This window comes from Dermacentor andersoni, chromosome 9, assembly GCF_023375885.2.
Source record: "Dermacentor andersoni chromosome 9, qqDerAnde1_hic_scaffold, whole genome shotgun sequence".
Classification (NCBI taxonomy): Eukaryota; Metazoa; Arthropoda; class Arachnida; order Ixodida; family Ixodidae; genus Dermacentor; species Dermacentor andersoni.
Genome location: NC_092822.1, coordinates 122854677 through 122869538, shown reverse-complemented (window position 1 = coordinate 122869538; position 14862 = coordinate 122854677). Strand labels below are relative to the sequence as shown.

Below are 14862 nucleotides of genomic sequence, written 5' to 3'. Positions count from 1 at the left end.
TGCCTGCAGCACTTGTGTTTGTCTACGTAGTACACAGAGAGATGTGTCATTCATTCACTCATTCTTTACTGAAGAGAGCCCAAATGAGCAATGCTTTCTGACGATACATTTTCTTTCTCCTGTGTCATGTTAGATGAACTGCCACGCGCGAATAGGGGTAAGGTTAATCACCCATTTCCTGACTGCTTCGGTATGGGATCTGGTTGTATCCATTCCCACAATCTCCCTCTGTCTACTCCCCCTCTAACATTATTCATACCTGCTCCCTGAACTGTTGTTGCTGTTTGAGCACAGAGGCAAGCACGGCAGCTCCTGCAATGCATTTGGGGGGGGGGGGGGGGGGGGGGTCATGCCTAATTACAGCATCCAGAGGGCATTATTGCTTCCCCCAGGGAGCTGCAGAAGGCATTTTGGTGCCCCCCAGGGCATGTCAGAGGGCATCACCGAAATGTTGACATTGCTTATCTCATCTCCAGCTTCTATCTATGCCCCTTCTGGACTTGCACGTTAGTTGAAAGGTAGGGCTGCAGTTTCTGCAGTGCTTTTAAGGGAAGTCACAGGGAATTAAAGCTGTCAAGAAGCCAATGTGTCAACTCCTATGGAGCTCCAGAGGACATGCCACGTGATGGAAGAGTTGTACATGCTCTAAACTAACCCCCCCAATGCAGCGTGCAAGGAAACAGCAGCAGCAGCAGTGCAAAAGTCGAAGGAAGAGGCAAAGAAAGCTTTGCTTTAAAAGAATTTGTGCAGCATCTTGCATTTTATTCATGTGTATTTGCTATCAATAGGGCTGATATATTTGTTAATGCCTAGGCCAGTGTAACCATTTACAACCTTAAAAACATTTTCAGTATGTTGATGTTTCTTAGTGGTTAAGGTTGGTAAACTGGTTAAATGATACAACTCTGTTATGAATGAACAAGGGTCATAGTGATTGAAGATAAAGTGCCCTTTCTGAACACTTTCTAATGCTTTAGCGTTTGTGTCCACACACCCCATACCACGTTGACCCACCGTGTTTACTAGCGGCTATGGCATTGCACTTCTGACCTCAAGGTCAAGGGATCGATCCCAGCCACAGCAGCCTCATTGCGATGGGAGTGAAATGCAATAATGCTCGTACAATTGGATTTAGGTGCATGTTAAATAAGTTCGGATTGTCAAAATTAATCCCAAATCACTGAAACAGCTGCAGCATGCCTCATAATCAGATTATCTCAGTGTACTGCAGTTAGTGTTTAATTAGAGCCTTATAGGCAGCAAGTTTCACTGATGACATGCGATGTCTTAAATTTCTTTACAGAAACCACAGCTTCCTTTTATGCCTTGCTGAGTATGTCGTTTACATGTGTATTTCAGGATAGGTTAGAATTTATTATTTCTAAATATTGGTACTTGTAAATTTCAAGAGGCACATTGTTGATGCAATATGAATGTTGAAGTGTAAGCTACTGTCGTGTGTACACGTTCTTCGGGGTTTAAGACAATCGCTAGTTAACAGACCATAAAGAAACTTCAGCAAAACAGTCACTAGGTTCCCTTTGGTCTTCCGAACGGGTCATTTCTGCAAACACAATACAGTTGTCTGCAAGTAAACGACAGTGTACCAATGAGTGTGAAACAGTCAAGTCACTGATAAATACTGCGAAAAGGAGAGATCCGATAATGAACCCTTGTCACACACCAGAAAAAATGTGGTTTAGAAGCGACTTGCAGTTGTACACATACTGCATGCAATTAGGTATTAGCTGAACCACACTACAACTTTCTCATTATTGAGGAGGAATTTCAGTTTGTGCGAAAGTTTGGGATTTGACACACAATCAAATGCTTTTTGCAAAATTCAGGGAAATTATTTCTGTCTGTCTCAATTTGTCCACTATTTCACCTAACATGTAAACAGTGTGTAAAAGCTAGAAGCTGTGCAACAGTAGACAAACCACACCTAAACCCATCTAAATTCTTGCAAAAGAAAATATATTTTTTTTATGAAGGCAGTTCTTATCACCAGCCTATTTGTGTCCACTGCAGGATGAGGGCCTCTTCCAGTGATCTTCAATTACCCCTGTCTTGTGTCAGCCTATTCTTCCTTATGCCAATGCCTTGATACCATGCAGATCTACAAGTGATGTACCTTTGTCAACCATGTTGAAAGAAAGATGTGCTTTGCAACCTTTGAAGCCTACTTTCACAATGAAACAGCCGTGCACTGAAATCGGGTTCTTTCAAAAATCGACCAGAGTGACTTGCTATGCAGAAAGAATTGTTATCCTGGAAAAGTATGTTAACAACTTCTGCTGTTAGAATGGAAACTGAAGAACCAGAATATACAATAGGTGACAGTGACAAAAGTGTTGGCATGACATGTGCCACTTCAAGTCAGTGTGGATTGCGGAGCATGCGGAAGATGACATGACAAGAACTTCCTCAGTGTCTTCATATATATCAGAATCTACAAGAAGTTAGTTGACTCTTCCGCATGAGCGTTGCTTCTGATTGCAGATGCACTGGAAGTGACCTTTGCGGCCACAGAAGATGTGCGTCTTCCCATGTTCTGAGCAACGGGATAATGTGGCACGATAGGGTTGGGAATCACAATGAAGGCAATGTGGTGAAGTGTCGCTTACTTCTTGGAAGGATCGTGAAATGGGTGCTTGGCGGTGGGGGTTTTGCATGCTGACGTGTTGTAGCATGAAGGTGAATGCTGGCGACTTTTCTTTTGACTGTCATCACGCAGCCCTGGATTAAGAGGGGGCTGCAGCCCAGGGCCTCACCTCGGACAGTAGGAGAAGGGGGACCATTTATTCTAACCTGCTTAGTATATTGTTGCAGGAAGAAAGCAGGCCCACGAGTGTCAAATAACGTATATTTACAACTCGTGTATATGGCGTTCAGGCAACTGCCAGACTTCGTCTTCGTCTACTCCAATCCAACTTCTTCGTTCCCTTCACCGTAACATCACCCTTCCGGTGGAGTAGCTCCGTCCCGGTGCAAGTTATAGAGCCTCAGTTAATGGGGGGACATAGGGCTTAAGCCTGGCGACGTGAACAACATCGCTGGTGACGTTGCGATGCACTGAAGGCTGACTGACTAGGGCGATCTCGTATGTCACGTCGGATAGTTGGCGTAAGATCTGGTACGAACCAGAATACTGGGAAAGTAGTTTTTCTGACAAGCCGACGCGATGTGAAGGCGTCTAGAGAAGGACAAGGGAACCAGGTGAAAGATGGTAGTCTCGGTGCCGAAGGTCGTAGCGTCACTTTTGAGAAGCTTGCGAGACTGTGAGGCGATGACGGGCGACATCTCGGGCCTGGGCAGCTAAGTCAATAGCATCGCAAGTGTAACCAGTGCTGGGTGATTGTACTGCGGAAGGTAGCAACGTGTCAAAGGGCAAGGTGAGGTCGCGGCCATACAAAAGGTAAAATGGTGAAAATCCGGCAGTGTCGTGACGGGACGAGTTGTATGCGAAAGTGATGTATGGTAAAGCGACGTCCCAGTCACGGTGATCATCAGAAACATATATTGCCAGCATTTCAGTTAGCGTGCAGTTGAGTCGCTCGGGGAGGGCGTTCGTTTGAGGGTGGTACGTGGTAGCAATCTGGTGTTCTGTAGAGCAGGAGCGGAGCAGGTCATCGACGACCTTCGATAAAAAGTAGCGGCTGCGATCCGTCAGCAACTGGCGAGGGGCGCCGTGGTGCAGGATGATGTTGTATAGTAAGAAGTCTGCGACATCTGTAGCGCAGCTGGTTGGTAGCGCTCGTGTGATGGCATATCTCGTGGCATAATTGGTTGCTACAGCAATCCATTTGTTGCCTTTGATAGAAATTGGAAAGGGGCCACGGAGGTCTAGGCTCACACGAAAGAAAGGCTCTGTGGGGATATCAATTGGTTGAAGCAAACCAGCGAGAGGCGTAGCAGGCGTCTTCCGGCGCTGACACAGGTCGCAAGAATGCGACATAACGGCGCACAGAGTGATAAATGCCGGGCCAGAAGAAGCGGCGCCACAGGCGGTCGTATGTACGAGTGATGCCCAGATGTCCAGCAGTAGGAGCGTCGTGAAGTTGCTGGAGCACGGCTAGTCGAAGGTGCTTGGGAACGACTAGGAGGAGCTCCAGGCCATCAGGACGAACGCTACGACGGTATAAAGTTCCATCGCGCAAGGTGAACATGCGGAGGGATGGGTCATTCGGCGAGGAGCTTAGGCGTTTCATAAGTGTTCGAATAACAGGATCTTTTCGCTGCTCGTCGCCAATATGGAGGAAGCCGGAGATGGACAGAACACTGATGTCCGAGTCTGCATCGGTGTCGTCCGGTTGATCCACGGGATTGCGGGACAGGCAGTCAGCATCTTTATGCAGGCGCCCTGACTTATACATAATAGAAAATGTATATTCCTGTAGACGCAATGCCCAACGTGCTAGTCATCCAGTTGGGTCCTTCAAAGAGGAGAGCCAGCAGAGGGCGTGATGATCGGTTACGACGCAGAAGCTCCGACCGAAAAGGTACGGCCGGAATTTCGCGACCGCCCATACGAGCGTGAGAAATTCTCTCTCAGTAATGGAGTAATTTCGCTCAGGCGTGGAAAGAAGGCGGCTAGCGTAAGCGATGACATGGTCTTGGCCCTGTTGACGCTGAGTGAGGACAGCGCCGATGCCATGACCACTCGCGTCAGTTCGTGCTTCGGTGGGCGCAGAAGGGTCAAAGTGTGACAGAATTGGAGAAGTTGTAAGCTGCTCAATCAGGGTAGAAAAGGCTTTCTCCTGCAGAGGTCCCCAAGAGAAAGAGACGTCTTTCTTAAGCAACTTCACGACGCTCCTACTGCTGGACATCTGGGCATCACTCGTAAGCGATGACACGGTCTTGGCCCTGTTGACGCTGAGCGAGGACAGCGCTGATGCCATGACCACTCGCGTCAGTTCGTACTTCGGTGGGCGCAGAAGGGTCAAAGTGTGACAGAATTGGGGAAGTTGTAAGCCGCTCAATCAGGGTAGAAAAGGCTTTCTCCTGCAGAGGTCCCCAAGAGAAAGAGACGTCTTTCTTAAGAAGGTCAGTGAGAGGGTGAGCGATGTCTGCAAAATTTTTCACAAATCGCCAGAAATAAGAGCATAAGCCCAGAAAACTACGGACATCATTTGTTCAATAAGGTACAGGAAAATTTCGCACGGCGCGAACTTTCTGTGGATCAGGTTAGATTCCAGCGGCGTTTACGAGATGGCCAAGCATGTTAATTTCACGGCGACCGAAATGGCACTTGGAGGAGTTTAGCTGAAGGCCAGCCCTGCAAAACACGGAGAGTATGGTTGTGAGGCGCCGCAGGTGGCTCTCAAAGTTCAGCGAAAACACAATCACATCGTCGAGGTAACAGAGGCATGTAGACCACTTCAAGCCGCGCAAGAGAGAGTCCATCATGCGCTCGAATGTAGCTGGCGCATTGCATAATCCAAACGGCATGACTTTAAATTGGTACAGACCGTCCGGTGTGACGAAGGCGGTTTTCTCGCGGTCCATCTCATCGACGCTAATGTGCCAATAGCCGGAGCGGAGGTCAATTGATGCAAAGTATTGGGATCCGTGAAGGCAGTCAAGAGCATCATCAATGCGCGGCAGGGGATAAACATCCTTCTTTGTTATCCTGTTGAGGTGACGGTAGTCAATGCAGAAGCGCCACGAGTTGTCTTTTTTCTTTGCTAAGACAACCAGTGATGCCCACGGGCTACTGGAAGGTTCAATGATGTTCTTGTCTATCATCCTGTCTACTTCTTTCTGTATGATGGCCCTTTCTGTTGCGGAGACACGATATGGCCGCCTATGAATGGGGCTGGCGTCACCGGTGTTGATGCGATTCGTGACAACAGATGTCTAGCCAAGTGGACGGTCGTCCAAATCAAAGATGTCCCGAAAAGATGACAGGAGGTGACGAAGAGCTGTTGTTTGCTCGGAAGGAAGGTCAGGGGCGGTCATCTTAGAAACATCGTCTGCAGGCGTCGAGTACGAAGGAGTAGGTGACAAAGGTCCGTTGGTACTGACGAAGGATTCAGAGGTCAAAGAAGAAATCTCAAATTGTTCCAAAGGAGTGATATGCGCTATGGCGATACCGTGTGGCAGCACATGCGACGAAAATCCAAAATTGAGGATGGGCACGCGAGCGTAGTTTTCGCGGATCCGGATTAAGGTGCTCGGTAAGGCAATATTGTGTGACAAAACCACGTCAGTAAGCAGCGACACGACGTACTCGCCATCAGGTACGGGAGGACAGGGCGTCAGGAGGACATTTGTAGCCGCCTGTGGAGACAGCCTTGCAAACTCAGAACTTAAGCGGTGTGAAACACAAGTTGTTGCTTCGGCAGGAAGCGGCAGATCCAACTGTACAACACCTGCGGAGCAGTCAATTTGGGCAGAGTGTTTCGAAAGGAAGTCGAGGCCGAGAATTAGGTCGTGTGGACAGTGTTCAAGGACGATAAATAGAACAACGGCATTATGGCCCCCAATGGTAACACATGCTGTGCACATTCCAAGGACAGGTGAAGTACTCCCATTGGCGACTCGCACAGTGCACGGTACGGCGGGTGTCAGAACCTTTTTGAGCCTTCGGCGGAGAGCAGCACTCATAACTGAAAGCTGCGCTCCTGTGTCAACGAGAGATCTAACAGGAATGCCATCAACTTCAATGTCCAGTAGGTTTCCACATGTAGGCAGGGTCAACAGAGGATTTGTGGGCCGGGTCGGAGTTGCTGCTTCACCTCCGGGAGCTGCACCGCCTAGTTTCCTGAAGCGAAGCGACCGGTTGCAGAAAGGGACGAAGAGCGGTGAACAAGAGGTGAACGGGACCTACGACCTTGCGGAGACAGGGAGCGGCTGGATCTTGGTGGAGCACTGTCAGCGTTGATGTTCCCAGTCGGCGTATAGGGCGAGAAAGTACGATTGTCTGGCACTTGGCGGAAGTGACTCGGAGACGACCACCGAGGAGGCGACGAGCAATGGTTGCGGCAATGACGGGCGATGTGTCCAATACCGGAACAATTAAAACAGATAGGTTTATCATCCACTGTGTGCCAGTCAGCTGGGTTGCGACGAGGGGGCGGAAAGCTTTGCGTTTGGGAGCGAGCGGTCGGAGAAATCTGGTAGGTGTTTGTATGGCGGACCGAGCAGAGAGATGGAATGCCCAAACTTGCTGTTTCCTCCCGAACGACCGCTTGTATAAGGGAGATGGCGGGTACGCTTTCCCGACAGTCAGAACGAACTGGAGCCGGAGCCATGGCCTCAAGCTCACGGCGAACGATGCGCGTGATTTCTTCCGGTCCTGTGGGCTGAACGAAGCGCGGCGGGTCTTCGCAAAAAGATGTCGCGGCGGTATTGGGCAATCGGTCGAAAGTTTGAGTGACGCGGCGGCCCTTCGCTTGTTCGAAGCGCCGGCACTCCTTTATAATTGCATCCACAGTGGCACAATCCTTGCACATCAGGAGATTGAAGGCATCGTCTGCAATACCTTTCAATATGTGACCAATCTTGTCTGCCTCGGTCATGTTGTTATCAGCCTTGCGACAGAGGGCCAGCACATCCTGTATGTAGACAACATAGGATTCTGCGGACGTTTGAGCGCGACACGCAAGTTCATTTTTTGCCGCCAGCTGACGACCGACAGGTCTGCCAAACAGGTCTTGCATTTTTTCTTTGCACACATCCCAGCTCATTAGGTCAGCTTCGTGTGTGTCGTACCATTGCCTCGCAGTTCCTCTTAGGTAAAATATCACGTTTGCTAGCATCGTTGTTGGATTCCACCTGTTGTTGTCGCACGCTCGTTCGTACACCGTAAGCCAGTCCTCGACGTCGGCGTTGTCCGTGCCACCAAATGTCCCTGGGTCCCGGGGATGAGTGAGGATGACCGTTGACACGGGCTGCTGAGGCGTTGTTGCTTGTGTTGGTTGATTTGCCATTGTGGCGGAAGGTATATGACGTGCGCTGCGAATTTCCGTGATTGTACCCCGCACCTTCCACCAAAATGTTGCAGGAAGAAAGCAGGCCCACGAGTACTCGTCAAATAACATATATTTACAACTGGCGTATATGGCGTTCAGGCAACTGCCAGACTTCGTCTTCGTCTAGTCCAATCCAACTTCTTCGTTCCCTTCACCGTAACAATATGGAACCATGGGCAACGGAACTTCGAGTGACATGTATGAAGCGAGAAAACCAGAACAAGCAGACGGGGCCCCCCACCTAATGTAACAGCATGCATTTAGCCTGACATTTTGAATCCCCCGCTACCCCGGCGGGGCCCTCTTTCTTACAAAGCGAGGTGCGTTTGTTTGGAAGAGTTTTCATGGTTTCCTGTCAGTCCATCTGTCCAGTGCTGTCTGGAGAGGAGGGGCAAGGGGGAAACACCTAAAACATGTAATGTGGGATGAGGACCTAAATCTCCCTTGCCCCTCGTCACCACCATGCCACCCTCCACCTCTCAAATAGTTCCGCCGCTGTCCTTCTCATAGAAAGGATGTGCTGCAGTACCCAACAGTGCCTCCCATTCGACTTTTCTTTACCGTGATGGTAATTTGGGCGGGGGAGGATGAGTATGATTGCAGATGATGATGAATCTGATGGCAGAGTCTAGGCAGGAAAGCAAAGACGACGTCACCCATGCTTTTGTCTGCGTGCCGTGGGGCATGGAATCTTCTCTGTTCGGGCTAGGGTTGTGGAAGAGTGCAGGGGGAAGTTGGAGAGCTGGACACAAAGGCCTGTCTCCAGGGCCCATTCCTGCCTAGTGGCTGCACACCCTCATGCGTGCTCGACAGAAAAAGTTGGTCAGACTGGCTGCCGAACTTTCCAGAAAGAAGTAGAAAAAGATGACTCAGAGGCAACGGAGGGCCCGTAACTTCGCCTGCGCTAGGAGTCGCCCTCTCCCCTTCATTCTCGCGCTCGGTGTCGACGGGGCGAAAGAAAAATCGAGAACCTCCCAGAACAGAGACGATTGCTCCTAGCCGATAGGAAGACAAAGATGGGAACGGGAGAAGGAGTGAGTTTGTACGGAGAAGGAGGAAATTTGTACAAGGAACTCTGCACATGTGAACGCCTGCTTTGGCACTAGTAAAAGACAGACGCGGTACGCGTCTATAAAAGGAAGTTGATCGTGGGCTGGGATTCAGCCCCAAGCTGCCGGTTAGGCTTGCATAAGCCCACCCGCTGAGGAGCTCCCGGGGGATGCACCACTCTCGGCCAGCCATAGTCCATCCAGGCAGTGTGCGCCAGTCATCGGGACGGCCACCGTTGGACACCTGTGGTCGCGTTGGACTGACGAAGTGCTCGGTGAACAATTAGCATCCATTCATGCGAAAATGCTCGATCGGAAGCATAAAAGTGGTGCGTCTAAACGAAAGGCGAAGTTAGAAAGAGAAGAGCATGAAAAGAAGCTACCAAAGATGACAAAGTACCTACTGAATGCAGCTTCCGCGGAGCAGTATGATCGCTCTACCCAGAGTCCGTGTCAAACTCCCAATAGTACCGACTGTGCTTCTGTGGAGGACTTGCCAACTCCATCACCACGGTTTCCTGGAAAGAAGTAAGGTTTGACTCATCTTGGTAGTCTGGATCCTGTGAAAATGGTGCCAACCTCAGTTATCCATATTTCTGAGCAACCGACGCTAACCGAGCCCTGTCCTGTTCCTGAGTTAGCAACGTCTATGCTACTCAGCTGGGTCCCTGCCACAGAGCTCCAGGTGTCCAGTCCGCCATGCCCGATTTCTAATACTGCTGATAAACAGGTGCCAAACCTCCCCGACGAGCCTCCTCCTACTGACGAGCGCCAGGAAAAAGCACTGCAAGAACCGACTCACTTGTTTCCTGTTAGTTTGGCTTCAAATAATCATGTTCCCACCCACAAAGTGTGCCTCGAGAGGATGAATGAGACTGCTTCTCATTGCGGCAACAGAGAAGTACAGACATAGAAGTACAGAGTACAGCAAGAGGTACGTTGCGAGATTCTCCGAAGTGACCCTGCTAAGTGGTCGGACGTTATTACTGACAGCTTTCGGAGCGTATGCCTTGAGAAAGGTCCATTGTATTTTCAAAATCGTGCAGAAAATTTTCCATCTTCTGAAAGACAATACAAAACTCAGAAACGCTGTATGTCACCTCATCTTTTTGTGCGAAAGGCTGTAAATGGGGAGGCATACGAGCAACACTGGTTAATGTACTTGAAGTCCAAAGGTTTTGTTTACTGTGTCATGTGCAAACTATTCTCGATTTCAAGCAACCCCAGTGCTTTCACCATGCATGGCTTTTCTGATTAGAAAAGAGCAGAAGAAAAGGTTTTGCGCACACGAAAATAGCGTCAAGCACCGGAACTACGGGGCAGCATGGCTCACCCGCTCTAACTCGAGCAGCACAATTGACAAGGAGCTGGTTAAGCATCTTGTCACTGAGACCGCTTACTGGACAGAGGTGTTGAAGCGCTTAGTCATTGTAGTTGAGCTTCTAGCTGAGCGCAACCTAGCGTTTAGGGGCAGTGCGGAGGTTTTTGGTTCACCGAGAAATGGCAATTATATGGGAGTGCTTGAGGCCATTGCCAAGCTTGATCCCTTTCTAAACGAGCACATCAAACGCTATGGGAACAAAGGAAAAGGTCACCCTTCGTATCTGTCAAAAACCATTTGTGATGAATTTATCGAGCATATGGCAAAGGCTGTCAAGGAACGTCTCATTGACGAAGTGAAACGCGCAAAATACTTCTCTTTAATTGTTTATTCGACTCCAGACCTTACTCACGTTGATCAGCTGTCAGTTGTTTTACGATACTATTTAAATGGGAAAGTGTACGAATGCTTTCTTGGATTTGTTCCGATTGAATCGAATGCCGGCTTGTATCTTTTCGATACTGTGATGTCCCTCTTGACGACCAATGGCATCTCAGTTGATGATTTTAGGGGCCAAGCTTATGATAATACGAGTAATATGTCAGGAAAATACAAAGGACTGCCAGCTCAAATCAAACACCTGAACGAATTGGCAGTCTACATCCCGTATGCTGGTCATTCACTGAACTTCGTTGGTGCATGTAGCGTTGACAGTTGCCTTGAGGCAGTCAAAATTTTCACTGTAATTCAGAGACTGTATGTGTTCTTTGCTGCCTTACCTAAACGATGGAGGTATATTTTGGACAGCATGGGTGGAACTGGCCAGCAGCTTGTTTTGAAAAGTCTCTCTGAGACCAGGTGGTCAAGGCACGCTGAATCATGTAAGGCCATTCTGAAAAATTTCAATGCAGTCTTGTGTTGCCTTGAAGCTATATCAAAGAATGAGAAAGAAAACGGCGACACTAGGGACGAAGCGCACTCTCTCTTCAAGAAAATGACAAAACTAGAGACTGCATTCATGGCGATTTTCTGGAGTGAAATCTTGGAGCGCTTTGACCAAACGAGCGTAGCACTTCAGAAACCAGGCCTAAACATTTCAACTGCTGTAGACCTGCTGAGCTCTCTAGAAGGCTTTGTTAATTCTTTGCGACCTTTCTTTGATACCTTCGAAGAGAGAGCACGCACGCTAAGTACCAATCAATGTTATCAGGATGAGGGCAAACGAATCGTTTTGAGTAAGCACCCGGACAGAAAAAGCGATAGTGCGCTACAAGGTAGAAAAAAGTTTATTGTAGAGACCTAGAATGTTGCACTTGACAGTCTAGGCTCTGCTTTGCGAGTGCGAAAGGCTGCCTACACTGAACTCTGCAAAAGGTTCGGATTCTTAAAATTGCTGACAGAAGTTGGGAGCGAGTGGCCTTTCTGGCACAGCAGGCTGAGAAGTTGGTGAAAACATACAAAAATTATTTGGAGCCAGCGTTTTCCGCTGAAATCGTTCAGTTTGCGAACTTTCTGCACAACTCTGTGTGCCAGGACATGAGTCCCCTGGGAATAATGAAATTGCTGCACTAAAAAAAGCTTATTGATGTGCTTCCGAACCTTTCTATTGCTTTGCGAATGTACTTAAGCATACCCGTGGCAAACTATGAGACCGAACGATCCTTTTCCAAGTTGTCGCTGATAAAAAATCGCCTTCGTTCGAGCCCCCTTGACGACAAGGTGAACTCGCTTTCTATCATATCCATTGAAAGCGACATCCTCTGCGATCTATCCTTCAGACTACATCTGATTTCGCCAAAGCGAAGGCGCGAAAGATGCCATTTTAAAAGAGGGCTGTTTGTGCTATACATGAATAGCTACAATAAGTTCGTTGTGTCGCCTCCCAGCCTCCACACTGTCAATGAAACGCTGGGCAGTGTAATTCAAGATATGCAAATCTTCATTGTTCGTCTCTTGTTTGTTCTTGTGATATTTAGCGTGCTTATAAAGAACTGTATTTTTGTTGTTTTTGATAGTGTCACATTTATTTGGTGTCGTCCTTGTTTGTCTTACCTTTAACGAAAATATTTTCAAATAATGTTTTGTAATTACAGTTGGTAATTTTCATCTGTATTCTAGTGCATTTTTATGGTGTTGGTATTGCCTTAAGTATTGTATATATTTATTGCATACTTATAGAGTAAGGTGTATAACGATTACTGCAGTCTGATGCTTGAATTTTAATAAAGAATGTTTTGGGTACAACTATGCGTCTCCTCACGGGATTAAACTTAGTGATGCACACAGAGCCTAGCTTCAGAAGGATCGACATCTGAGCTGTGTTGACTTTTCTACGTTCTTGTTCATCTTGAGTGCACTAAACTTTTTCTTAAAGCCTAACTTTTGCTGAAAACAGAATGCAGATTAATCGCAAAGTGAACATATGTGTTGGTGTTTACAACAGCACGCGTTTGAAGAAAGTTTTATTGTTTTTCTTATAATAATATTAACAATAATAATAATCCCATTGATTGCACTTCATTCTTTTTTATTTGATGGAATTAAAATGAAACATGGCATATTTCCAGTAGCATAGCAGGTGACAGGGGGCGGGGGGTCAGTATAGGGAAAGGGGGCTTGCATGCGCATAGGCCCATGGGCCCCATTTTTCTTAATACGGCCCTGTCATCACGTTGTGCTGAATGGTGGCATGTGTCTACACCCTCGATGTTTTTTTATGACAACTATCGCATATCTTGGTTTGCCTGCTGTATCTGAGTAGCCATGAGTACAGCATGGAAGAAGAGCGATGAGCCTTTGACAAGAAGGCGTTTGCAAATGGGCGGTGCCTCGAGTGCCAGTGCTTTGAGCAGCCAGTTGCGTGGCAATTTTGCGTGTATTTGCAGGCTTCTTTCATGTCCAGAAAAATGCTTTAATGTAGCACATATTGAGCGACAGAAAGCTGTATCAGGAGTTTTTCATGTTGCGCTACTATTTTCTCTGTGACACTTTTCATCTAACTATAATATTTGAGGAGTTGTGTAATTAATTATGGCTAATTATCTCATTAGGCAGAATGAAAAGAACAATCTCAGTATCTCCAAGCAATGGCAAACAACATTACCTTGTTTCTGTCCAGCTACGTGGCATTTGCATATTTCTAATATGTGACTCAAGCCTTAGTGTCATTGGCTGGCTTACCAGGCTGTGTGTCCTTTAAAGAGGTTGGCAACATGAGCATGCACTGCCCCTCATTGCTGAGGTTGTCCAGCAAGGGTGGCTCGGAACGCCCATTGGAAAGCTAGGGTGCACCGGAGGCCAGTAGAAAGTTTTTGACCATCTGATGCCACATGACCTAAGGAATGGCTGGACAGCAGGCTTGTACGTATTGCAAAAAGAAAGTAACTGATTACAATTATAATTACTTAATTAAAAATGTTATTGATTACATTACCAATTACTACCACAGTAATGTAATTGAGCGCTTATTAAAAAGTAATCTATTAATTTTGCACTACTTTCCTTCCAACGGCTGTTGACACTGCTTAAATACAGTAAATCAAACGAGGCTGCCCGGCCCTTTCAGTGCATACTCTGCAGCCCTTCACGCACTGTTTATTTTCACAAACAACTGCTTTTAAACATAGTCATTGGTTATCTCCACTTAATTTCTTTTGAGGGCATCAGCAGCAACATTGAAAACTCGCTCATTGTGCATGCTGGAGGAAAAGTCTGTGTTGTAATGTACAAACACCAAATGAGGAAGATAGCAATCAAGTCTCAAGTGGTCCAAAAACAATTTGAAAAGTGAAATCTAAATGCGTTGAACATGAGTGTTCTGCCTTGGTAGTGTGTGTGCCACATAGAAACACGGAACCATCGCAAGATGAATTTGGTGCTGACAATACAAGTGGCACGTTAAAAAGGAGGAAATAAATGCTGAGCTAAATACTGCTTGCCTGTCCGAATGTTTGCATCCATGAGGCTGCTACGTGGCATGACTGCAGGTGTTCTACGTATTTGCCGCCAAATTCCAGTTTGTGCTGTCATCAAAGTAAAGCTTGGTTATTGGAGAAAGTAATTAATCCCATAAATGTAATTGATTATGAGTAATCAATTTCATGTATTTTGTTATGTATAAATCTGCTGGGTATCTCGGCGTAGGTAGGAATCAGGATGGTGGCACTGTATAAGGAGCCATTGGAGCTCATGGTGAACACTGCCCAGAGGTTCCGAGTGGTTGATGTGCCCCTCTACAATGTTATTGCCGCCTGCCACAGTGGCTTAGTGGCTCTGGTGTTGCGCTGCTAAGCATGAGGTCATGGGATAAAATCCCAGTCAGAACGGCCACATTTTAATGGGGACTAAATGTTAAAGTGCCCATGTCTCTTGCATTGGGGGCACGTTAAAGATCCTCTGGTGGTCAAAATTAATCCGGAGTCCCCCACTGTGGCATGCCCCGTAAGCAAATCGTGGTTTTGGCGCCTAAAACCGCAGAAATCAATTGAACGTTGTTGCCCATAAACACTCTAAATCC

At 47.4% G+C, this 14862-nt stretch overlaps 1 protein-coding gene across 1 annotated transcript in view; it reads left to right on the top strand.

Moving 5' to 3' along the window:
* LOC126529669 (piggyBac transposable element-derived protein 4-like) overlaps positions 1 to 14862 on the top strand; it is a 59339-nt gene that overhangs the window by 6428 nt on the left and 38049 nt on the right. The gene's annotated exons all lie outside the window — the stretch shown is intronic.